This window comes from Pan paniscus, chromosome 10 (assembly GCF_029289425.2).
Source record: "Pan paniscus chromosome 10, NHGRI_mPanPan1-v2.0_pri, whole genome shotgun sequence".
Taxonomy (NCBI): Eukaryota; Metazoa; Chordata; class Mammalia; order Primates; family Hominidae; genus Pan; species Pan paniscus.
Window position 1 is genome coordinate 14,402,033 of NC_073259.2, and position 25,313 is coordinate 14,427,345.

General features: G+C 42.5%; 1 protein-coding gene and 1 long non-coding RNA gene across 7 annotated transcripts in view; one reads left to right on the plus strand and one right to left on the minus strand.

Annotated features, from left to right (window-relative positions):
- A2ML1 (alpha-2-macroglobulin like 1) overlaps positions 1–4,436 on the plus strand; it is a 55,966-nt gene extending 51,530 nt beyond the window's left edge. For 4 of the 6 annotated variants that reach the window (XM_057299375.1, XM_057299373.2, XM_055095361.2 and 1 more), the window contains one exon: positions 807–4,436. The gene's annotated coding sequence lies outside the window, so the exon portion shown is untranslated. The other 2 variants (XM_055095363.2, XM_055095362.2) reach the window with 1 other exon arrangement.
- The window catches only part of LOC134728429 (uncharacterized), a 59,235-nt gene that overhangs the window by 19,200 nt on the left and 14,722 nt on the right, over positions 1–25,313 (minus strand). The gene's annotated exons all lie outside the window — the stretch shown is intronic.

Consider the following 25,313-nt stretch of genomic DNA (forward strand, 5'->3'; position numbering starts at 1 on the left):
TGTATTTTTAGTAGAGACAGGGTTTCACCATGTTGACCAGGCTGGTCTCGAACTCCTGACTTCAGGTGATCTGCCCACCTCGGCCTCCCAAAGTGCTGGGATTACAAGCATGAGCCACCACACTCAGCCCTGTTATTGTCTTTTGGAAGCTATTGTTGATAGAAAGTGAGCTTTCCCTTTTTGTCTTAAACTTTTTTTTTTTTTTAAACAGGATCTGGTTCTGTTGCCCAGGCTGGAGTGCAGTGGCGTGATCTCAGCTCACTGCAGCCTCTGCCTCCCAAGTTCAAGCGATTCTTGTGCCTCAGCCTCCTGAGTAGCTGGGATTACAGGCACGTGCCATCACGCCCAGCTAATTTTTTTGTATTTTTAATAGAGATGGGGTTTCACCATGTTGGCCAGGCTGGTCTCAAACTCCTGGCCTCAGGTGATCTGCCTACTTCAGCCTCCCAAAGTGCTGGGATTACAGGTGTAAGCCACTGTGCCCGGCCTGTCCTAAACTCTTGAAAATAGTTTACAGAAGAAAAAGCTAATCTTGGTATTAAAACAATACTTTTTTCTATCAGATTGAAAATGGATTGATTTTTCCTGATATTTTTACATGATACATCTTTGTTATATGAAAATACTAAGATGAAAGTAAAGGTTACCTGATTCTACACCTGTGAGATAACACTATTAATAATCCAACTGTGCATTTGTGAGATTTTTTTGTATATATAGAGAGAGGTCAAGTATCCTCTATGTATGTAATGAGCTTCTGAGTATCACAGTGTCTTCTATTTTTTGTTTGATTGTTCGCTTTTCAGGATAGAAGCTGGAAACTCAATTAGTCCTCTGTGACATTACTGGAGGGTGGAACATTCTTCTGTCGCTTGAAGCAGAACTCATTCAATCAAATAATTTAATTTCTCTGACTAGTATATGGGTAACAGATGAATATGTCTGAACCTCAGCTATAATACTTTCTACTACCTTTGCAAGGAGATGGGATAGGAACAATCACTCAGAGGAGGCGTTGCATGGGCAGGGTCATAGGGGGAAGAAAGGTGGTTTAGCTGTTTTATTTAGCCATTCAGGGGGCTCTCCAGAGAGGAGACGGTGGTAGAGGGTGAACTAGAGAAGACAAGAATGTCTTCCTAGGCCGGATGTGGTGGCTCACGCCTGTAATCCCAGCACTTTGGGAATGCGAGGTGGGCGGATCACTTGAGGTCAGGAGTTCAAGACCAGCCTGGCCAACATGGTAAAACCCGTCTCTACTAACAATACAAAAATTAGCCAGGTGTGGTGGCACGGGCCTGTAATCCCAGCCCCTTGGGAGGCCAAGGCAGGAGAATCGCCTCAACACTGGAGGTGGAGGTTGCAGTGAGCTGAGATTGTGCCACTGCACTCCAGCCTGGGCAATGAGGCAAGACCCTGTCTCAAAAAATAATAAATAATAATAATAATAATGTTTTTCTAGAGTTTCAGTCCAAGGGAAAATGTGATTTAGGGCTTGGGGAATTGGCTAAAAAAATAAAAATGGAAAAGAAAATCTGTGCATTTAGTTCTATACATATTTCTTTGGAAACCAAAAGTTCTTTTAAAGATGATGATCATCCTTTCCCCCAAAACTCACAATTTGGTTTCTTCCTTAAACCTTTTAACCCAGACTTCTCAGAGAATCATCTTAAAGATGTGAGGATGGGTTAGAATAGAGAATTTTAATTATGGGGCTACGCTCAACCAGCCCACTACTGCAGGGCAAACAGTGATTGATTACAAGAAAAGTGGCTGGCCAGAATGCCGTTTCCATCTCTCTCGGTTTCTCTTCTGCATGATTCTCCCAACCTTTCCCCACGTGGGCTATCTATCACTGTGCAAGCACTTCCTCAGAGGAATGCTTTTGTTTTGGAAACAGGTTTGGAGGCAAAGGGATAAGGGAAGTAAGATGAATGATATTTAACAGAAAAGATTCTCTAGGCAATTACACCCTTTTATCCTGGGTATCCACTGGATCCATTATGCTCCCCTTGATTGTAAATTCCAACTGAAAAGTCAGGGAAAATAAGTACATTCTACAAAAACAAAAAATGACAGATGGGACCCACTTAAACTAAAGAGCTTCTGCACAGCAAAAGAAACTATCAACAGAGTAAACAGACAGCCTAAAGAATAGGAGAAAATATTAACAAACTGCCTCCAGCAAAGAACTAATATCCAGAATCTATAAGGAACTTAAATAAATCAACAAGAAAAAAACAAATAATCCCATTAAAACGTGGGCAAGGGGCATGAGCAGACACTTCTCAAAAGAAGAGTACAAGTGGCCAATAAACATATGAAAAAATGCTCAACATCACTAATCATCACTAATCATCAGAGAAATGCAAAATCAAAACCACAATGAGATACCATCCACACTAGTTAGAATGGCTATTATTAAAGTCAGAAAATAATAGATGATGGCGAGGTAGCAGAGAAAAGGGAACGCTAACACACTGTTGGTGGGAAGGTAAATTAGTTCAGCCACTGTGGAAAGCAGTTTGGAGTTTTCTCAAAGAATTAAAAATAGAATTACCATTCAACCCAGCAATCTCACTACTGGGTATATACACAAAGGAAATACATCTTTCTACCAAAAGGACACATGCACCTGTATGTTTTTCGCAGCACTATTCACAATAGCAAAGACATGGAATCAGCCTAGATGTTCATCAATGGTAGATTGGATAAAGAAAATGTGGTCCATGTATACCATGGAATGCTATGTAGCCATAAAAAAGAATGCAATCGGCCCAGTGCGGTGGCTCATACCTGTAAACCCAGCACTTTGGGAGGCCGAGGTGGGTGGATCACCTGAGGTCAGGACTTCAAGACCAACCTGGCCAACATGGCAAAACCCCATCTCTACTAAAAATACAAAAACCTAGCAGGGTGTGGTGGCAGGTGCCTACAATCCCAGCTACTGGGGAGGCTGAGGCAGGAGAATTGCTTGAACCTGGGAGGTGGAGGTTGCAATGAGCCAAGATCATGCCATCGCACTTCAGCCTGGGCAACAAGAGCAAAACTCCGTATCTAAATAAATAAATAAATAAATAGAATGTAATCATGTCCTTTGCAGCAGCATGGATGCAGCTGGAGGCCATTATCCTAAGTGAATTAATGCAGAAACAGAAAACCAAATACTGCATGTTCTAACTTTTAAGTGGGAGCTAAACATGTTGTACACATAGACACAAAGATAGAAACAATAAACACTGGAGATTCCAAAAGGGAGAAGGGAGGAAAGAGGGCAAGAGTTGAAACCTACATTCAGGTACTATGTTCACTATTTGGGTAATGGGATCACTAACTCAAACCACAGCATCACGCAATATACCCATGTAACAAAACCTGCATATTTACCCCCTGAATCTAAACCTGCATATGTATCTCCTGAATTTAAAATTGAAAAGGCCAGGCATGGTGGCTCACTCCTGTAATCCCAGCACTTTGGTAGTCCAAGGTGGGTGGATCGCTTGAGCTCTGAGTTCGAGATCAACCTAGGCAACATGGCAAAACTCCATCTCTACCAAACATACAAAAATTAGCCAGGCATGGTGGCGTGTTCCTGTAGTCCCAGCTACTCCGGAGGCTGAGGTGGGAGAATCGCTTGAACCCAGGAGGAGGAGGTTGCAGTGAGCCTAGTTTGCACCACTGCACTCCAACCTGGGTGCTAGGGTGAGACCTTGTCTCAAAAAAATAGAATAAAATAAAATAAATAAAAGTGGATACTGAAGAGAATATTCCCCCAAGCCCAGGGTCACAGTTGCATTAATTGTTCTGTACCTTTCTCCTCCATCCTTGTGTCTGTCCTGGTCCTTCTAGGAGTTCCTATAGTGAGGGCAGATGGGGGAAGATATGCATGAGAGGTCATTCCCAAGCTTGCCTCTTGGGTATCAAAGGAAGAGAGCAGAGGGAACTCTAAAGAAAAGAAGGTAGTTGTCAGGTGCAGCGGCTCACACCTGTAATCCCAGCAGTTTTGGAGGCTTAGGCGGGCAGATCACTAGAGATTGGGCATTCAAGATCAGCCTGGCTAACATGGTGAAACCCTGTCTCTACTAAATATACAAAATTAGCTGGGCGTGGTGGCACGCTCCTGTAATCCCAGCTACTCGGGAGGCTGAGGCAGGAGAATCGCTTGAACCCGGGAGGCGGAGGTTGCAGTGAGCTGGGATTGCACCACTGCACTCCAGCCTGGGGGACAGAGTGAGACTTGGTGTCCAGAAAAAAAAAGAAGGTAGTCATGATCATGAAAGCCCCTTCCACTCACTAAAAGCTCCATCCCATGTACATTTTGGGTCTGCAGCACTTACCAGAGCATCCCCTCTTTTGGAACGAAAGGAAATGGTCATCCTCAAGACTTAAGAGGTTATGTGGGCAGAATACATCTTAAATGATTAGGAAAACTCTTTATTCTTGTATCTTTGGGATTTCAGATAGGATAAAAAGAATATTCTTATGCTTAAATTATCAACTACGCTGAATAAAAGGATGTTAATGAGAACATGTACATTGTCCAACTCATTGAAATATAAATATTTGTGCATATTTGAGAAGGTGATTGTGAGGATTAGGTGGCATTTAGCATTCAAGTGACACTTGGTATTACAGTACTTACAGTAAATACTGATACATACATTTATTATATGTCAGGTATTACACCAGGCCTGGGAATACAAAGATAAATAAAATGAAGTTTCTCTTCTCAAAAAGCTCACAGACTAGTGGAGGGAGGAAGGAAACAAATTAACAGTTATAATACAGTGTGACCAAAAAAATGATAGAAGAAAGCACAAAAAGCTACGGAAGGCCAGGTGTGGTGGCTCATGCCTGTAATCCCAGCACCTTGGGAGGCCGAGGCAGGCAGATCACCTGAGATCAGGAGTTCGAGACCAGCCTGGCCAATATGGTGAAACCTCGTCTGTAGTAAAAATACAAAAAATCAGCCGAGTGTGGTGGCAGGTGCCTATAATCCCAGCTAATTGGGAGGCTGAGGCATGAGAATTGCTTGCATCTGAGAGGTGGAGGTTGCAGTGAGCGGAGATTGTAGCACTGCACTCCAGGAGCCTGGGCAACAGAGCAAGACTGTCTAAAAAAAAGAGGTGGGAAGAAAGCACGGTATTTCACCCAAGTAATTCAGTGTACTCATGGATTATGTGTGTGTATGTGTGGGGCGGGGTGGGGGCGTGGGTAGTGTCTCCTCAAAGTTAGACTGGGAAACAGAGATTGGATAATGACTTGCTTTTCAGAAAGATCATTCTAGCAGTAATGTGAAGAATGGGGTGGAGAAGAAGAAAGCCGAAGTCCTTGAAACCATTTAGGAGACTGCTACAGTTATCCAGGTAAAAGCTGGTGAACGGGGAGTGGGAGGGGGAGGAGGGGACACTCAACAGCTACTCAGCTTAGCTGATAGAATCAGGAAGACTTACTGACATCAAAGACAAAACGTACCAGACAATTACACAGGTGGTTTTTTTCGGGCCATTGCAATCAAGAACGTGTTCATTAATTAATAACATCTCAGAGAAAAGGAAGGGGACCTGAGGTTTCATAGAGGCAGCAAACAAAAGAGTCATACATGGATCTTATGGGAGCCATAATGAAGGATGGAGATGAGGCTTTTTATGGAATATGTGTGAGCAGAGTGATTCTTTGCAGTTAGCTTTTTTGTTGGAACACAAAAGGTTGGAGGGTTTTGGAAAACAACACGACGGGTAAATTTCTTAACTGACCTGTTTTACAGAAGCACAGGGCTCAGGTGGTTCACCAGTGTCAGAGACTAAGTGAATGCAAGAAAGGAGAGTAAGGGAAGAGCCTGGGAAGACTGCCAGAATTCTAGACTGTGGATTACATACAGGAGAAAAACCTTTTCCTCTACCTCTTAGGTTTAGTATACGGGGCCTGCAAGTGAAACCGAGAAAAGACAGATGAAAGGGAAAGGCTTATTTCACAAGCATGTGACAACTTCACAGGGAAGAAGTGAAAATAAGAGAAGCAATTAGGAATGGGGGCTTATATGCCATTTTAACAAAGGACAAGTTGTGGAAACATTAACAAGACCAAGGAAGTGAGATCTGGGCATTTGGGGCAGTAAGTTATGGGAAGGTAAATATATCGGAGGCACTAATGGAAGATAATGGCCATTTTAGTAAGATTTGTTTATGCAGATTCAAGTTGGTGCTGACTTTCTGTCTCTTGTGATATAAGTTATTCTCCTTCTCCTGATATGGGAGAGGGGGAGAGAGACACTTTCCTTCATAAGGGGAAATTTATATCCTGCTTTTAAGTGTTTCTTAATTGCCTTCCAGCACAAAATCATACTTATGCCAAAGTGGCACAATTTGGACTGGCATATTTTGATCCCTTTTAACTGGGTGGATGGTGCCATCCATGCAGGTAGAGATATAGAAAGAGAGAAAATAGTGTATTCAGTTTACTACATTAAGTTTGAGTGGCTGGGTGTGGTGGCTCACACCTGTAATCACAGCACTTTGGGAGGCCGAGGCGGGTGGATCACGAGGTCAGGAGATCGAGACCATCCTGGCTAACACGGTGAAACCCCGTCTGTACTAAAAATACAAAAAATTAGCTGGGTGTGGTGGTGGGTGCCTGTAGTCCCAGCTACTCGGGAGGCTGAGGCAGGAGAATGGCGTGAACCTGGGAGGTGGAGCTTGCAGTGAGCCGAGATTGCGCCACTGCACTCCAGCCTGGGCGACAGAGCGAGACTCTGACTCAAAAAAAAAAAGAAAAAAGTTTGAGAATGTGTAAGGCCTGATGGTGAAGATGTTGAGATAGTGGGATATAAAGGGTCATGTCAACCATTAAAGAAAGAAATCTGAAGATAAAGACTGGCAGTTAGCAGCAAATAAGTAGTGAGAAGCCAAGAGTGTTGAGGACTAGCTAGGGAACAGGAAATGAGAAGAGGAGAGACTGAAAGGGAGTGCCAACATTTCAACAGCAAAGGAAGAGAAGGGACTTCAGAACCCAGGATCTCACCAATATTTATTCCCATAACAATGGCCTCTTGAAGGCTTTCCCTTCTCCTACCTCCCCCTTGAATCCCCGCCTTCATCAAGGATTTGGTAGGAAGTGGAAAGGAACCAGTATCAGAAAAGAATCCTACTTTTTTTTCTTTCTAAGAATCCTACCTTAATAAGCAAAATATGTCACATTTGGAGCACAGAGAACTTTCTATCCTTCTTCCTGTAGCCCTGTTGAAATATTTATCATATCTCATCCAGACTGTTGCAAAAACCCAGTTGCTGCCCCTTCTATGTCAGAACATTCCTCCACCCCTATGTCTATTATTTTATTTTACATATTCTCCATACACAAGGCTGCCTCTATTCAACTAACCCTTAGAATTGTGTCAGGTGATGTACTGCCAGCTATTTAAAATCTGGGCCAGGTGCAGTGGCTCCCACCTGTAGTCCCAGCACTTTGGGAAGTTGAGGAAGGAGGATCACTTGAGCCCAGAAGTTCAAGACCAGCCTGGACAACATAGCAAGACCCAATCTCATTCTTTTTAAAAAATAAAATCCTAATCTGATTATGACATTCATTTGCTTAAAACCCTTCAGGGGCTGTTAGGGGTAAAGTTCTATTCCTGTTCATGGCATAGCAGACTTTCATGACTATTTTCTTCCTGCCCCCTCCCCGCCAGCTCCATCTTCGGCCTTTGACCCTCACACTTCAGGAACAAGGAACATTTGGTTCCCAATTTCCACTAAAATCTCCGATAACTTTCAAAGATGCTTTCTATCATGCTTGAAAAGCTTTTCTCTCTTCTGCTTGGAGGACTTCCACTGGTCCTTCAAGGAATGGCCTCCAAGGTGTGTTTCCTACTCTGGCAAGGCTTCCTTAAGAGCTCTTTGCTCCTACAGCACCTGTGATTCCAGCGGAGGATTTACCAAGCTGGGTTCCTGTTTTCTGTTGACCCTCCCATCTCCCCCATCAGAGTGTAAGATCTCTGGAAGGCTGGACCCTGTGCTGGGTGCTTCCAACTCCCCACCACCACACCCCATTATCTGTTCTCTTTATCACTGACAAAAAGTACAGTTTTATTTGGAGCAGCCACGTGCCCAACTAAAATCGTCACCTTCTCAGAATCGCTTGCAGTTAGGTTTGGCCATGTGGCAGAATTCCAGCCTACAAAAAGTAACCGGAAGTCCCTGGAAAGTATTTCCTTCTTCTTCTTCTCTCTTTCTCTTTTTTTTTGAGATGGAGTTTCACTCTTGTTGCCCAGGCTGGAGTGCAATGGCACGATCTTGGCTCACTGCAACCTCCACCTCCCAGGTTCAAGAGATTCTCCTGCCTCAGCCTCCCAAGTAGCTGGGATTACAGGTGCCCACCACCACGCCTGGCTAATTTTTGTATTTTTACTAGAGATGGTGTTTCACCATGTTGGTCAGGCTGGTCTCAAACTCCTGACCTCAGGTGATCTGCCCACCTTGGCCTCCCAAAGTGCTGGGATTATAGGTTGAGCCACCATACCTGGCCTGTTTTTTATTTTTATTTTTAATTTTTGAGACAGAGTCTCATTCTGTCACCCAGGCTGGAGTGCAGTGGCACGATCTTGGCTCACTGCAACCTCTGCCTCCCAGGTTCAAGCAATTCTCCCACCTCAGCCTCCCAAGTAGTGGGGACTACAGATGTGCACCACCATGCCTGGCTAATTTTTGTATTTTAAGTAGAGACTGGGTTTCGCCATGTTAATCAGGCTGGTCTTGAACTCCTGGCCTCAAGTTATCTGCCTGCCTTGGCCTCCCAAAGTGCTGGGATTACAGGCGTGACCCACCACACCTGGCCCTGTTTTTTGAATTCCAGCCATCTTAGTGTGTGTGAAGTGGTATCTCATTGTGGTTGGATATCCTCTGATGAAAAAGGGTCTGTTCAAGGCTTTTGTTTATGATTCTGGATTGACTTTCTTTTGAAATTCTTTTTTTTCTTTTTTGTTTTTTTTTTGTTTTTTGTTTTTTTAACTATTTTCTTTTTTTTAACTTTTATTTGAGGTTTGGGGCTACCTGTGCAGGTTTGTTACATAGGTAAACACGTGTCGCGGGGGTTGGTTGTACAGATTATTTCATCACCTAGGTATTAAGCCCAGTACCCAATAGTTATCTTTTCTGCTCCTCTCCCTCCTCCTACTATCCTCCGTCGAGTAGACTCCAGTGTCTGTTTTTCCCTTCTTTGTGTTCATAAGTTCTTACTATTTAGCTCCCACTTATAAATGAGAATGTGTGGGAATTGGTTTTCTTTTTCTTTTTTTTTCTTTTTTTAAGACGAAGTCTCACTCTGTTGCCCAAGCTGGAGTGTAGTAGCGCGATCTTGGCTCACTGCAACCTCCACTTCTTGGGTTCAAGTGATTCTCCTGTCTCAGCCTCCCAAGTAGCTGGGACAACAGGCATGCGCCACCGTGCCCATGCACCACCATGCCTGGCTAATTTTTGTATTTTTAGTAGAGACGAGGTTTCACTATGTTGGCCAGGCTGGTGGGATTTGGTTTTCTGTTTCTGCATTAGTTTGCTGAGTATAATGGCCTCCAGCTTCATCCATGTTCCTGTGAAAGACATGATCTCATTCCTTTTTATGGCTGCATAGTATTCCGTGGTTTATATGTACCACATTTTCTTTATCCAATCTCTCATTGATGGACATTTAGGTTGATTCCATATCTTTGCTATTGTGAATAGTGCTGCAATGAACATTTGCATGCATGTGTCTTTATGGTAGAATGATTTATATTCCTCTGGGTATACATCCAGTAATGGGATTGCTGGCTTGTGAAATTCTTTATATGTCTAGATCAGAGGACTTTGTGAGATTTTCAGACTTGCAAAAAGTTCAGAATAAACTTCAGTACCGGAAATATCTTCTTCAGTCTATGGGTTGCCTTCTCACTCTTTCAATAATGTCTTTTGGTGAACAAAAATTCTTAATTTTAATATAGTTCAAGTGAGTGATTTTATTATTTTATTTAAGAATCTTGCCTGGGTGTGGTGGCTCACATCTGTATTCCTAGCACTTTGGGAGGTTGAGGTGGGAGGATTACTTGAGGCCAGGAGTTTGAAGGCAGCTGTCTCTACAAAATCAAAATCAAAATAAAGAGAAAGAAATCTTTACTTCGGGGTCAAAAAATGCTTTCCTTATGTTTTCAAATAAAAGCTTTATTTATTTATTTATTTATTTTTAGAAAACAGGGTCTCACTCTCTCACTCTGTCACCCAGGTTGGAGTGCAGTGGTGCAATCTCAGCTCATTGCAACTTCTGCTTCCTGGGCTCAACCATTCCTCCCACCTCAGCCTCTTGAATAGCTGGGACCACAGGAGGCACATGCCACCACACCCCGCTAATTTTTTGTATTGTTTTGATACAGTTGGGGTTTCAGCATGTTGCCCAGACTGGTCTCGAACTCCTGAGCTCAAGCAATCTGCCTGCCTCGGCCTCCCAAAGGGTTGACATTACAGGCGTGAGCCACTGCACCCAGCTAAAAGCTGTTTTTGTTTTAATTTTATCTGAAATTGCTTTTTGCGCATGGTATGAGCTAGGTCAAGAGACTTTGTTTTCCTACATGGATATTTAATATGGCTCAGATCATCTATTGAAAGACCATCCTTTTCCCACTACATTACAGCATGTTGCTTTTATCATAAATAAGGTAGCCATACATGGGAGAGTTTATTCCTGGATTCTGTTTTGTCTCATTGTTTACTTCGCCTATCCTTCAACAATATCTCACCCACACACACACACCCACACACACTATAGTTTTATTATAGTTCTTGATTTTGGGTACTATAATCCTCTAGATTTTGTGATTCTTCTTCAAGATAGCCCTAGCTATTCTTGGCATTTTGAATTTCCATATAAATTTAAATCAGTTTGTTAATTTCCTCAAAAAACCTGCTGGGAATTTGGGAGGATTGCTTTGGAGCTATAGAGTTGAAGATGACTGACATCTTTATAATATTAAGTTTCTAATTTATGAACATGCTCTATCCCTTAAGTATTAAGTCCATCCTCAATTTCTCTCAGCAGTGTTTTGTAGTTTTCAGTGTAGTGGGTGTTGCACATCTTATATTAAATTCATTCCTAGGCAGTTGGTTCTTTTGATGTTATGTAAACAATTTCAGTAATAACATCTAATTTCCTATTTATTTTGTATTTGGACCTTGAATCCAGCAACCTTGCTAAATTTGCTTATTGTCTTGGTTTTTTCCTTAGGTTCTTTTAAATTATCTCAGTACACAATTGTGTGGTCCATGAACAATAACAGCATAGTGGACTCTGTGGCACGGCACCCAGAACCACCCCCTTTCGAGACAGAAGCATTTATTCCTTCACTTCCTGGGAGTGTTAACAACTGATAGCTACCAGTTGTGCCCGCTCTGGACTTTTGCCCATAGTGGCCTATCCTCTGTGATTATGCATTTGTAACTGTCTTCTTCCTCTTCTGAAGACATCAGTCACATTGGATTAGCCACCCTTATGGCTGCATTTCACCTTGATTACCACTTTAAAGGCCCTATCTCCAAATACAGTCACATTGGGGGTTATGGCTCCAACATACACATTTGGAAGCCAGGTGTGGTGGCTCATGCCTGTAATCCCAGCACTTTGGGAGGCCAAGGCAGGAGGATTGCTTGAGCCCAGGAGCTAGAGATCAGCCTGGGCAACACAGGGAGACTCATCTCTACAAAAAAATATAAATAAATAAACAAAAAAATGTAACTGGGTGTGGTGGTGCATACCTGTAGTCTCAGAAACTTGGGGGCTGAAGTGGGAGGATCACTTAAGCCCAGGAGGTCGAGCCGAGATCACGCCACTGCAGCACTCAAGCCTGGGCAACAGAGCAAGACCCTGTCTCAAACAAAACAAAACGAAACAAAAAACAAAACAAAAAAAACCCATATAAATTTTGGGGAACACATTTCAGTTCATAATCAAGTGGAAAAATTAAAAGAAATTAAATTTACAGTTTAAAGTTATGCTAGAATAGACATGAAGTAGCCCCCCTGAAATAAGAGTTAAGAAAGAATATTAACTGCTCCTCTGTAAGGTCTGTGAAGCATTAACCATATCTCTCCCCCACATATTTTGTAAGTTCTGTAAGCTCCTGTTTTTCTTGCGGTGCAGCTGCAAAGTCCCAAGATAGATAAGCATGAGTCGCAAGATATGTTTTCCCAAGATGTAAGCTGAGTCCTAAGAATGTCACCTGATAATTAACTGCTTTGTTCTCGCTTTTGTAAACCAGCTTCCTGCATCATATAATTCCCACCTCAAAGTGCATAAAAGACGTTCATTTTCTTTGTTTGCTGCTCAGACTTTCAAGATGCATGTCCGCTGAGCTAGTGTACACTTAAAATATTCCCTCCTGAACTCTGCTTAGTCTCTCCAGTCTCTGATTTCCCACTACAATAACACATCCCTGAAGAGATTTTGGTTTGACCAATCAAAAATAATAATTGTGTTTTCTGTGACGCAAACATAAGGAAACATATAGACTCAAACATTTTTTATTGCCTACCTCCTAAAATAATTTTTTAAAATAATTTTTAAAAAGCATACATTCTTTTGCATATTTTTGGTCAACATTTAATTTTTTTTTTTTTTTTTAAGACAGTGTCTCTGTCACCCACGCTGGAGTGCAATGGTGCAATCATGGCTCAGTGTAGCCTCAACATCCCAGGCTCAAGCTATCCTCCTGCCTCAGACTCCCGAGTACTTGAAACTACAGGTGTTTGCCACCACACCAGGCTAATTTTTGCATTTTTTGTAGAGACAAGGTTTCGCCATGTTGCCCAGGCTGGTCTCAAACTCCTGGGCTCAAGCAATCATCCCATGTCAGCCTCCCAAAGTGCTGGAATTACTGGTGTGAGCCACCATGCCTAGCCTTCATCCACTTTTATCAGAGAATTTTATTTAATATGTTTTTATGCTTAAAAGTTTTATTGATCATCTTATCAGAGTTTCTGCCATAAAAATATGTCTATAACTTCAGATATCAAAACATTTTTATTTTATAAGGCTCAAATATATTCAAGGCTTCTTGTGCATTGAGTTAACATCACAATTAGACATATTGGATCAAAACAGCACACATTTTTAAAATAAGTTGAAAAATATCACTTCTTTTGTTTTGAGACGGAGTCTTGCTCTGTTGCCCAGGTTGGAGTGCAGTGGTGTAATCTCGGCTCACTGCAACCTCTGCCTCCTGGGTTCAAGCAATTATCCTGCCTCAGCCTCTCTAGTAGTTGGGATTACAGGTGCGTGCCACCACACCCAGTTAATTTTTGTATTTTTAGCAGAGAGGGGGTTTCACTACATTGGCCAGGCTGGTCTCAAACTCCTGACCTCAAGTGATCCTCCCGCCTTGCCTTCCAAAATGCTGGGATTACAGGCATGAGCCACTGCACCTGGCCAAAAAATATTACACATAATAAAAAGTAAAAACTAGAAGTACATTTTCTAATGACATGAATGTGGTTGGGATTTTTTTCAATTATCCAATAATATATTAGTGCCTACATTCACAGATGATTATTGCTTATTTCTTTTTTTCTTTTTTTTGACATGGAGTCTCACTCTGTCCCCCAGGCTGGAGTGCAGTGGCACAATCTCAGCTCACTGCCACCTCCACCTCTGGGTTCAAGTGATTCTCCTGCCTCTGCCTCCTGAGTAGCTGGGACTACAGGCGCCTGCCACCACGCCTGGCTAATTTTTGTATTTTTAATAGAGATGGGGTTTCACCATGTTGGCCAGGCTGGTCTCGAACTCCTGACCTCAAGTGATCTGCCCGCCAAAGTGCCGGGATTACAGGTGTGGGCCACCATGCTTGGCCCATAATTTGCTTATTTCTAGAATGAGACAAGAATCAAGATTAATTGTATTCCAATTTTTAATTTCTTTAGGTATATTATTTGAGAAATCTCACTCATATTAATAGGAGTAGAAGGCATTTAGCTTTAGCAATGCCAGTGAATTTTGTGAACTCTTTCAAGTTATATACCAAAACCTTATAATAATCTTTCATCAAAAACTGATTTATCAGCACTCAACTTGATTAGATGCTCCTTTAATTTGGTTGAAGGAATTATAAATCTTGACTTCCAAAAAGATTTTTCATGAAAGTACTTTATCTACACAAAGTGACAATATTTCAAATTATCTTTGGTGGTCAAGAGGGTGTGTGTGTGTGTGTGTGTGTGTATGTATGTGTGTGCCCTAGAACAGCATACCATGGAAGGAATGAGAGTTGCAGTTACCTTTTGTAAAGTGAGCAGGGAGAGGGGAAAGAAGATGCTTTGACATGTAGAGAACATTCTTGGTGAAGTGTCAAGATGGAGACTGCATGTGGAAGTCAAAATCTGGAAATTTCAGCCCTGTCCATGTTGGAAAGGCTTTGTACACCCCAGAGATACATGTACTCCAGTTTGAAAATTGCTGATGTAGTGTGTATCTGGTGTCAATCAGCCTGTGTTCAAATAACAGCTCTACATCTTGCTAGCTGAATGACTTTGGGCAATTTATTTAGCCTAACTATACCTCAGTTTCCTCCTTGGTAAAATGGGAGTGATAATACCTCAAAGAGTGGTAGTGAAGATAAAATTATCTACGTAAAGTACTTAAAACTGATAGGGAGGAAGGGAGGGATTGCAAATTAGCACAAGAAAGCTTTGGGGGTGATATGTTCCATTATCTTGATTATGGTGATAGTTTCATGGTTGCATACATGTTAATATTCATCAGATTGTACACTAAATATGTGCTGTTATTGTATACCAATTTTACCTTAGGAATGCTGTATTAAACCTGGGCACAGTGGCTCACGCCTGTAATCCCAGCACTTTGGGAGGCTGATGCAGGCGGATCACTTTGAGCTCAGGAGTTCGAGACCAGTCTGGCCAACATGATGAAACCCCATCTCTACTAAAAATATAAAAATTAGCCTGGAGTGGTGGTGCACACCTGTAATCTCAGCTACTTGGGAGGCAGGAGATTTGCTTGAACCTGGGAAGCAGGGGTTGCAGTGAGCTGAGATCACGCCACTGCACTCCAGCCTAGGTAAAAAAGCAAGACTCCGTCTCAAAAAAAAAAAAAAAGAAAAGAAAAAAAGAAGAATGCTATTTTAAAATCTTTCATTTTTTATTTTTAAAAAATAGGGACAGGGTTTCACCGTGTTGCCCAGGCTTTTCTCGAACTCCTAGACTTCAGCTGTCCACTGGCTGCAGCCTTCCAAAGTCCTGGGATTACAGTCTTGAGACTCTGTGCCTGTTTTAAAAATCTTAATTGGCATTTAATATATATTCAATAAATATTAGCTATTATTGTGAAGAGAGATTCTGGACCTTTCTTGCCAGGAGGTAAAATTTCCACTCTCAATCTAGGCCCCTGTTGTTTCACTGGGACCTTTCTCTCCTCTCTACAGCTTTCCCCTTCCCCAGCCCCAGGAAAGGTGGAGGCGCCACCTTCTGGTCAGAAAGGAGATTACACAATGGTGTCCTGCTTTTAAACTTTTTGTTTTGTTTTAGCATTTATTTTCGAATAGACAATACACGCCCACGTAAAAATTCAAAGGTCCTAAAAGACACCTTCCACATTTCTTCTCTCAGTTCCCTCCTCGGATGTAACCTATACTATTACTTTTGCCAAATGTCAGCGCCCTGAAATACACCACCCGAAATCTCACAGATAGGCAAAGCTGGAGTTTATTCATGTCTTAGCAAGGGAGCACACCGCCTTGCGGAAACTTGAGCAGCATCTGGGAGGGGAGGGCAAAGGGAGGATATTTATGAGGTTCTAGGTTGGATTAAGGTGGGTCTTTCAGTGAAGGGCTCTGATTAAGTTTGGGTACGGATCATGATTTAGCAAGGTGAGGGCTTAAAAAAGTTTTCGAGCATGAATAATCATTTGATAACTGTGTACTGGAAAGCTAAGCAATTTAAAATACGTTGTCTGGATATTCCTGAAATGAACAATAACATTATTTAAAAGTCTTATTTTAAAAAGTTTTTTCAGTTAAAAAAAATTAAAGGCATAAGTATGATACAAAGGACTTTGGGGACTTGGGCGGAAAGGGTGGGAAGGGAGAGAGGAATAAAAAACTACAAATTGGGTTCAGTGTATACTGCTCGGGTGATGGGTGCACCAAAATCTCACAAATCACCACTAAAGAACTTACTCATGTAACCAAATACCACCTGTGCCCCAATAACCTATGGAAATAAAAACTTTTTAAAAATTTCATTTTGTGAGTGCAGAGTAGGTATATGGGACACATGAGATATTTTGATACAGGCGTGTGATGTGTAATAATCACATCCGGGTAAATGGGATATCTATGACCTCAAGCATTTATCCTTTGTGTTACAAACAATACAATTAGGCCAGGCACAGTGGCTCACGCCTGTAATCCCAGGACTTTTGGGAGGCTGAGGTGGGTGGATCACTTGAGGTCAGGAGTTGGAGACCAGCCTGGCCAACATGGCGAAACCCCATCTCTGCTGAACATACAAAAAGTAGCTGGGTGTGGTGGCGGGCGTCTGTAATTCCAGCTACTCAGGAGGCTGAGGCAGGAGAATTGCTTGAACCTGGGAGGCAGAGGTTGCAGTGAGCCAAGACTGAGCCACTGCACTCCAGCCTGGGTGACAGAGTGAGACTCTGTTTCAAGAAAAAATAATAATAATACAATTGTACTTTTAGTTATTTTTAAATGCACACTAAATTATTACTGATTAGAGTCACTCTGTTGTGCTATCAAATACTACATTTTATTCATTCTATTTTTTTGTACCCATTACCCATTCCCATTACAGCTTTTATTTTTGGGGCAAGGGCTTCCTGAAATACTAAAGTCTTGTTGGTAAAGACAGTAGAATAGCAAAGTCAAGCTAATGTAGACAGTAAAGTGTGTGGGTGGGGCTTGGCTAATTCTCAGTTTCTGGTATATCTTTTCAGAGATATTCTGTGCTTATTCAACTATACATGTATAAATTTCTTTTATTATTATTTTTATCTTTTTATTTTTTTTGAGACAGAGTCTTGCTCTGTCACCCAGGCTGGAGTGCAGTGGCACGATCTTGGCTCAATGCAACCTCCGCCTCCCAGGTTCAAGTGATTCTTCTATCTCAGCCTCCCAAGTAGTTGGGATTATAGGCTCCCACCACCAAGCCCAGATAACTTTTTTGTATTTTTAGTAGAGACAGGGTTTCACCATGTTGGCCAGGCAGTCTCAAACTCCTGACCTCAAGTGATCCTCCCCTCTCGGCCTCCCAAAGTGCTGGGATTACAGGTGTGAGCCACCGTGCCCAGCCTATACATGTATAGATTTAAGAAATGTGATATTTTCCCCTTTACCAGTTGTTGCAGAAATCCAGAAACTGAGTATGAGATATCCCTTAAATAATGGCGATCCAACAGCATTTGCTCTGTGGTGATATGTGATGTACTTTCCCAAAGTACGTATATTTACGTATTTTGTGTTGAATGGAATTACCGTTTGAGGTATTCTAGTGTTTTCCCTCTCAGCAATTTATCTAACAGATTATGGTTTTGGCAAAATCTGTGGGGCACATTTTCTTATTCCTGGTTTCCTCTTTTCCATCACAAAGCAGAGTACGGGGCTGAGTGGCAGGGGACAGAAATAATTATTCCATAAGCACTGAAATCTGAAGGCCAGCAGAGGGGCCTTCATTAAATGCGAATCTGTTGGGCACCCACTGAGTAGTGAACAGGATGAATGTGACAACCACACTCCCTGCCCTTCCCAGGCTTGCAGCTTAGTGAGGGAGAGCAACACTGCCTGCCCTTCATTAGGGGGATGAATGTGACAAAGCACAGTCAGGTTGTGGGAACCTAACCTAATCTTTGGGCTGAATTAAGAATTCCCAGAAGTGACACTCAAGTTGCAAGGTGAAGAATAAGCAGGAATGAGACAGGTGAGGGGTGCGGTGTGGGAGGATTGTTCTTGTAAGGGGAGATAGCCTATGCCTTCTCTGGAACTGAGATTACTTTTCTCCGTGTTTCTGGTTTCTGTGTTCCGCCATTTGTTCTGTACATCTTGTGGTCTGCTTTCCAGATTTTTTTTTTTTTTTTTTTTTTTGAGACGGAGTCTCACTCTGTCGCCCAGTCTGGGGTGCAGTGGCGCAATATCGGCTCACTGCAAGCTCCGCCTCCCGGGTTCACGCCATTCTCCTGCCTCAGCCTCCCAAGTAGCTGGGACTACAGTCACCCGCCACCACGCCCGGCTAATTTTTTGTATTTTTAGTAGAGATGGGGTTTCACCGTGGTCTCGATCTCCTGACCTCATGATCCGCCCGCCTCGGCCTCCCAAAGTGCTGGGATTACAAGCGTGAGCCACTGCGCCTGGCTTTCCAGATATTTTGAATAGGAATGTACACATAGACTTTCCAAGTGAGGAAGTCACCATCCTAAATGCATAAGAATCCATCCTATGACTAAAGTCCCTCATCAGCGAGAGCCTCTCATGTTAGTGGTCCTAGAGAGAGAAGACCCTGTACCTTTTTTAGTTCTCAGGAGATGAAGTGAAGACTATTTTCTGCACTCTTGATAAAGTTCAAGAAATGCCCATCATTGGCAGAAAATAGAATTATAATTTCTTAGAATTGGAAATGTCTTTAGAAATCATGCAATCAGGTCTCTTCAACTGAAAAATGAGGAAAATAAGACCCAAAGTGCAGAATTCCTTTCTAAAAATTTTAATTATTTTAAAATTATTATTTTATTTATTTATTTATTTATTTTTTGAGATGGAGTTTCACTCTTGTTGCCCAGGCTGGAGTATAATGGTGTGATCTCAGCTCATCAGCTCACTGCAACCTCCACCTCCCGGGTTCAAGAGATTGTCCTGCCTCAGCCTCCTGAGTAGCTGGGATTACAGGCGCACACCACCACGCCCAGCTAATTTTTTTGTATTTTTAGTAGAGACAGGGTTTCACCATGTTAGCCAGGATGGTCTCGATCTCCTGACCTCCTGATCTGCCTGCCTCGGCCTCCCAAAGTGCTGGGATTACAGGCGTGAGCCACTGTGCCCAGCTTATGATGTCAAATTTTAGATGTCAACTTAAAAATATATCAGGGGCACATTTAAAGTATTTTATTTTGATATACACTTTAATATTAAAAAATTAATTTTGCAAATGGTGATTCTCTGAATTCTCATGTTAACTCTTAAAATTTTATTTCCTTTAGGGGAAATACATTACAAACCACAAAGCTTCATCTTAAAACATAGAGATGCTGTAGAAATGGATGACATTTACTTAGCTCTCTCTCTTTCCCATTGTGACCACAAAAATGTCAACAAATAGACAAGAGACCTACACAAATGTCTATGCTAAGCAGCAGATTTATCACTCACAGCCACAATTTCTAACTCTGGCTTTCCTTGCTGGGAAGTTTTTTGTTGTTTTGGGTTTTTTAGATTACTTTAGAAAACCATTTATTAAAGGAAGAGTGTTTAAACATTAATTTAGGTTAATATAAAGAGTGTAGCTACTCCCTAGATCTAGAAATAGATTGCCAGCAACCCAGAGCTCATACGTACCAATTCCCAATCAAACCCCCTTCCCAGCCCCCAGAGGAAACTACTACATTGACATTAAAAGTAATAACTTCTTTGCTTTACTTTCTGGTTATAATACCCATGTATGCCTTTCCAAACATCGAAGTTTAGTTCTGTCTGGCTTTGAACTTGATATAAATGAACAAGTATTTCAGACAGCATGTATTCTTTTGTCTGGGCTTCCATTACTTAATAATTAGGTTTTTGAGATTCATATATATTGTTGCCTATAGCTATACTTCATTTATTTTCACTATAGTGTCGAATTTTTAGCATTGTATGAACAGATGACAATGTAGCCATTTTATTGCTGATAAACAGTTGCTGCTGGGAACATCCTTGCACATGACTCCAAGTGGACACAAGCACACATTCATAAGAGTGAGATGACTGCGTCACAAATAGTTGAATCTTAAATTTTACTAGATAATGTCAAACGCTTTTAACTCTTGGCACTATCACATTTTAAAATTTCAGCTAATTTGGAACATGTGAAATGGTATTATATTTCATTATGTTTTTATTTGCACTTCTACCTAATTTGATTACTAATGAGGTTGAGGGATTTTTCTACATTTTTGACTATTTGGATATCATATTTTGCTTGAGTCCTTTGCCCATTTTTCTTTTGGGTTCTCTGATTTTTTTTCTTTTCTTTCTTTCTTTTCTTTTTTTTTTTTTTTTTTTTTTTGAGACAGAGTCTGACTCTGTCACCCAGGCTGGAGTGCAGTGGTACAATCTCAGCTCACTGCAACCTCTGCCTCCCGGGTTCAAGCAATTCTCATGCCTCAGCCTGTAGCTGGGATTACAGGCATGCACCACCACACCCAGCTAATTTTTGTGTTTTTAGTAGAGATGGGGTTTCCCTGTGTTGGCCAGGCTGGTCTCAAACTCCCAACCTCAGGTGATCTGCCCACCTTGGCATCCCAAAATGCTGGGTTTACAGGCGTGAGCCATTGCACCTGGCCTAGGAGTTCTTATATATTCTAGATATGAGCTTCTTTGGGTTACATGACTTACACAAATATTTTTTTTTCCTACTTTGTGGCTTGCCACAAAGCAAAACTCAAAATGTTTTCCACAGCCATTCTTCCATTTTAAATTCCTACCAGCAGTATATGACAGTCCTAATTAATCCACATCCTCACCAACACTTGTTATTGTTTTTCTTTTTGATTCTAGACATCCTCGTTGGTGTAAGGAGGAATCTCATTGTGGTTTTGATTGACATTTGTAGCTTGCCTTTTAATGGTGCCTTAATAAATAAATATTTTCAACTTTAATGCTCAAAACAACAATCTTTTCCCTTATTGTTAGTATATTTAATGACTTGCTTAAGAACTCCTTCCTTACTGCAAGGTCATGAAGATAGTTTTCTGTATTATCTTTCAGAGGTTTTATTTATATATTTAGAAAGACTCTTGTTCTGTCATCCAGGCTGGAGTCTAGTGGCACAATCTTGGCTCACAGCAACCTCTGCCTCCTGAGTTCAAGTGAATCTTGTGCCTCAGCCTCCCGAGTAGCTGGGACTACAGGTGCAGGCCACCACGCCCAGCTAATTTTTTTTTGAATTTTTAGTAGAGACGAGGTTTCACCATGTTGACCAGGCTGGTCTTGAACTCCTGAACTCAATTGATCCACCCACCTTGGCCTCCCAAAGTGCTGGGATTATAGGCGTGAGCCACCATGCCCAGCCCACTTTTATCTATTTATCACCATACATATTAGTTTCTCTCTCCTTTCCATATGCAAAATACCCCACAAAGAGAGACAACCCCCAAGTCCTGTCCAGTTACAGCATTAAGCTCAAAGTTCAGAATCTCTAGGTGATATGTGATAGCCCCTATATTTGGGAATGATGTGAGGCAGTGCTTGCACCACGTTCAGACGTGGCCATTTTGATCTGGAGACGTACGAACCAAAAAGACAAGATATCTGTGCCTCGTCTCCCACCAATGTACAATGGTGGAATGGGGCCAGGAAAACCCTCCCATTAGGAAAGGGAAATACAAAGCATTCTGTAGAAATTCTAGACAAATGAGCAAAGGGTTTCTTACCCTAGGGATGAGGAATTTCCTAATCAGGTCCCAGTTTGTCCCCCAGGAAGGGTTCACCAGTTGGTGTTCTCTGTGCCTATCACTCCACCCTCTGGAAGATCTTCCTTGGTCATATCTAAAGAGGGTTGCTGAGGAGGAAAAAGGTTTTTCCTCTCCTCTACTAGGGTTTTGCTGTGTTGGCCTAACTCCTGACCTCAGGTGATCCACCCGCCTCGGCCTCCCAAAGAGCTGGGATTACAGACGTGAGCCACCATGCCCGGCCCCAGGTTTTATTTTATAAGTTTAATGTGGCAAAATGTGGGGGTGATCCACAGAGAAGAGAAACTCCCCGAAGAGGCAGCGAGGCTTGGGGGTTTTTATGCCATTTAGAGGAAGGACAACAAATTTATAGAGAAGTAACAAGGCAAAGGAAGGGGGTTTCTAACTTTCTAGTTCTAGGAGGTAGTAAATTGTGGGGAGGTAAATACATGGGAAATACTAATGGGAGATTAGGGCTAGTTAGTAAGGTTTATTCATGTAGACACTTACGTCATCTCTCTCTTGCCATTTCCATCTCTGGTAATAAGGGCTGTTCTTCCCTTCCTGATATGGGAAAGGGGGCGGTCGCCTGCACAAGGAGAATATATGCCCTCTTTTCATATAGGGAGGGTAGGGAGCTTGTCCTGTGTTTGGTTTTTCTGAATTGCTTTCAGCTCAAAATAATTCTTATGCCAGAGTGGCATATACTTTCCTGCAGGAAACTGAACTACTGAGCAGGTTTGACAACTTGCTCATTGCCTGTAGTAGACTAAGTGCTTAGAAGTCGTTTTTCAGTCTCAAGTAGTCATACACAGTTAAGCTATAAACTAAGTTCCTCCCAAAGTTAGCTCAACCTACACCCAGAGATTAAGAAGGGCAGCTTGGAGGTTAGAACCAAGATGGAGACCAGGCGGTGGCTCACATCTGTAATCCCAGCACTTTGGGAGGCCAGCCTGGGAAGATCCCTTGAGCCCAGGAGTTCAAGACCAGCCTGGGCAACATAGTGAAACCCTATCCCTACAAAAAATAAAAAAAGATTAGCCAGGTGTGGTGGTGCATGCCTGTACCCCAACTACTAGGGATGCTGAGGTGGGAGGATTGCTTGAACTTGCGAGGTAGAGGCTGCAGTGAGCCGAGATCACGCCCTGGACAATAGGGCGAGACCCTGTCTCAAAATAAAAAAACCAAACGAATTTTTAAAAAATAAGAATTTTAAAAGAAAAAGACAACTATAAAAATTTTAAGGGTTACACAATAAGTCATCTAACACCGGCCGGGCGCAGTGGCTCGTGCCTGTAATCCTAGCACTTTGGGAGGCCATATGCCTCCTATTCTACTACTGAGGTCAGGAGTTTGAGACCAGCCTGGCCAACATGGTGAAACCCTGTCTCTACTAAAAATACAAAATTAGTCGGGCATGGTGGCTAGCGTGTGCCTGTAATCCCAACTACTTGGGAGATGGAGGCAGTGGAATTGCTTGAACCCAGGAGGCAGAGGTTGCAGTGAGCCGAGATCATGCCACGGCATTCCAGCCTGGGTGACAGAGTAAGACTCCGCCTCGCCGGGCGCGGTGGCTCACACCTGTAATCCCAGCACTTTGGGAAACCAAGGTGGGCAGATGACGAGGTCAAGAGATTGAGACCATCCTGGCCAACATGGTGAAACCCTGTCTCTCCTAAAAATACAAAATTAGCCAGGCGTGGTGGTGCATGCCCATAATCCCAGCTACTCAGGAGTCTGAGGCAGGAGAATCACTTGAACCTGGGAGGCGGGAGTTGTGGTGAGCCGAGATTGCGCCATTGCACTCCAGCCTGGGCGACAAGAGTGAAATTCCATCTCAAAAAAAAAAAAAAATATATGATAGCTCTAGATATCCTCTTATAGGATAATCTCTAAAGTTTATTCTTAGGCCAAAAACTTTGGAGGTACCCTGTTTTTTCTCTTTTTCTCACATCCCACATGCACCGTGTCTCCAAATCCTGTTGACTCGCTTCAAAATATATTCCGAATCCAACTACTTCTCACCACTTCTATTGTTACTCCTCTGGTCTACTGCAACAGCCTCCTAACATTTACTTGCTTCCATCCTTGTCTCTCAGGCCTATTCTTAACACAGCAGCCACAGTGATGATGTTAAATTGTAAGTCAAACCACATTACTGCTCTATTCAAATCCTTCCAACAGTTCCCAGTCACAATAAAAGCTGTAAGGGTAAAAAAGTGTGATATATTTCCTCACCCATCATAAGGGTTGTGGCTGGCACTCCTATAATAAAAGACAGGTTAATAAGAGAAAAGCATAACAAATGTACTTCATCAAAGTTTTAGGTGACACCAGTGTCTTCAGAAATGAAGACCAAAAGACCCAGAGAACACTGTGTCTCTGTGCTTAGGTCTGATGAAGAATGGGCAGCGGTGGAGGAATGTGATTGGACAAAAGGGTATGATCTAATGGTAATGGACTAAGCGGGGAAACCCAGCAAGGTCTCTCTGTTCAGATCCTTCTTGGCCTCTCTGTGCAGCATTCTTTCCCCCTGGGTTTGGGGCAGGACCCTTCTGGAATGAGGGTCTTCAACGGACAACAGAGAGAGTGACCTTTCTAGGTTTTATGGCTTGTTTGTGGGGAGAGAAGTTCTAGTTTCTCTGACCAACCTTGGGGAAGAGGAATTATGGTTTCTGTGACTCCTCAGGGGAGAAAGAGAGGTGAGAGACAGGAGGGCAGGAGAAGGTCAGAGAGACTTTGCTTCTGAGGCTTTTTAGTCTCTAAAGTACTCAGCATGCCAAAACGCCATACTTTGGGGTATCATTTTCTGAGCTCCAACAAAGCTAAAGTCAGTTTTTATAATTGTTATTTGCTCTCTTCCTCCCCATTCTCCTCTCCCCTGGCACTCCCACACTTTGTTACAACTCTGACCTTACTTCCAGCTCCTCTATTCCTGGCTCACTGTATTCGCCCATTTTCATGCTGCCGATAAAGACATACCTGAGACTGGGAAGAAAAAAGAGGTTTAAATGGACTTACAGTTCCACATGGCCGGGGAGGCCTCAGAATCATGACGAGAGGCAAAAGGCACTTCCTACATGGCAGTGGAAGAGAAAAATGAGGAAGAAGCAAAAGCAGAACCCCTTGATAAACCTATCAGATCTCATGAGACTTATTCACCATCATCAGAATATCATGGGAAAGATGGGCCCCCATGATTCAATGACCTCCCCCTGGGTCCCTCCCACAACACGTGGGAATTCTGGGAGATACAATTCAAGTTGATATTTGGGTGGGGACACAGTAAAACCCCATATCATCCTGCCCCTGGCCCCTCCAAATCTCATGTCCTCACATTTCAAAACCAATCATGCCTTCCCAACAGTCCCTCAAAGCCTTAACTCATTTCAGCATTTCTTTTTTTTTTTCGAGATGGAGTTTCACTCTTATTGCCCAAGCTGGAGTGCAATGGCGCGATCTCGGCTCACTGCAACCTCCGCCTCCCAGGTTCAAGCAATTCTCCTGCCTCAGCCTCCCTAGCAGCTGGGATTACAGGCATGTGCCACCATGCCTGGCTAATTTTGTATTTTTAGTAGAGCCGGGGTTTCTCCATGTTGGTCAGGCTGGTGTCGAACTCCCGACCTCAGGTGATC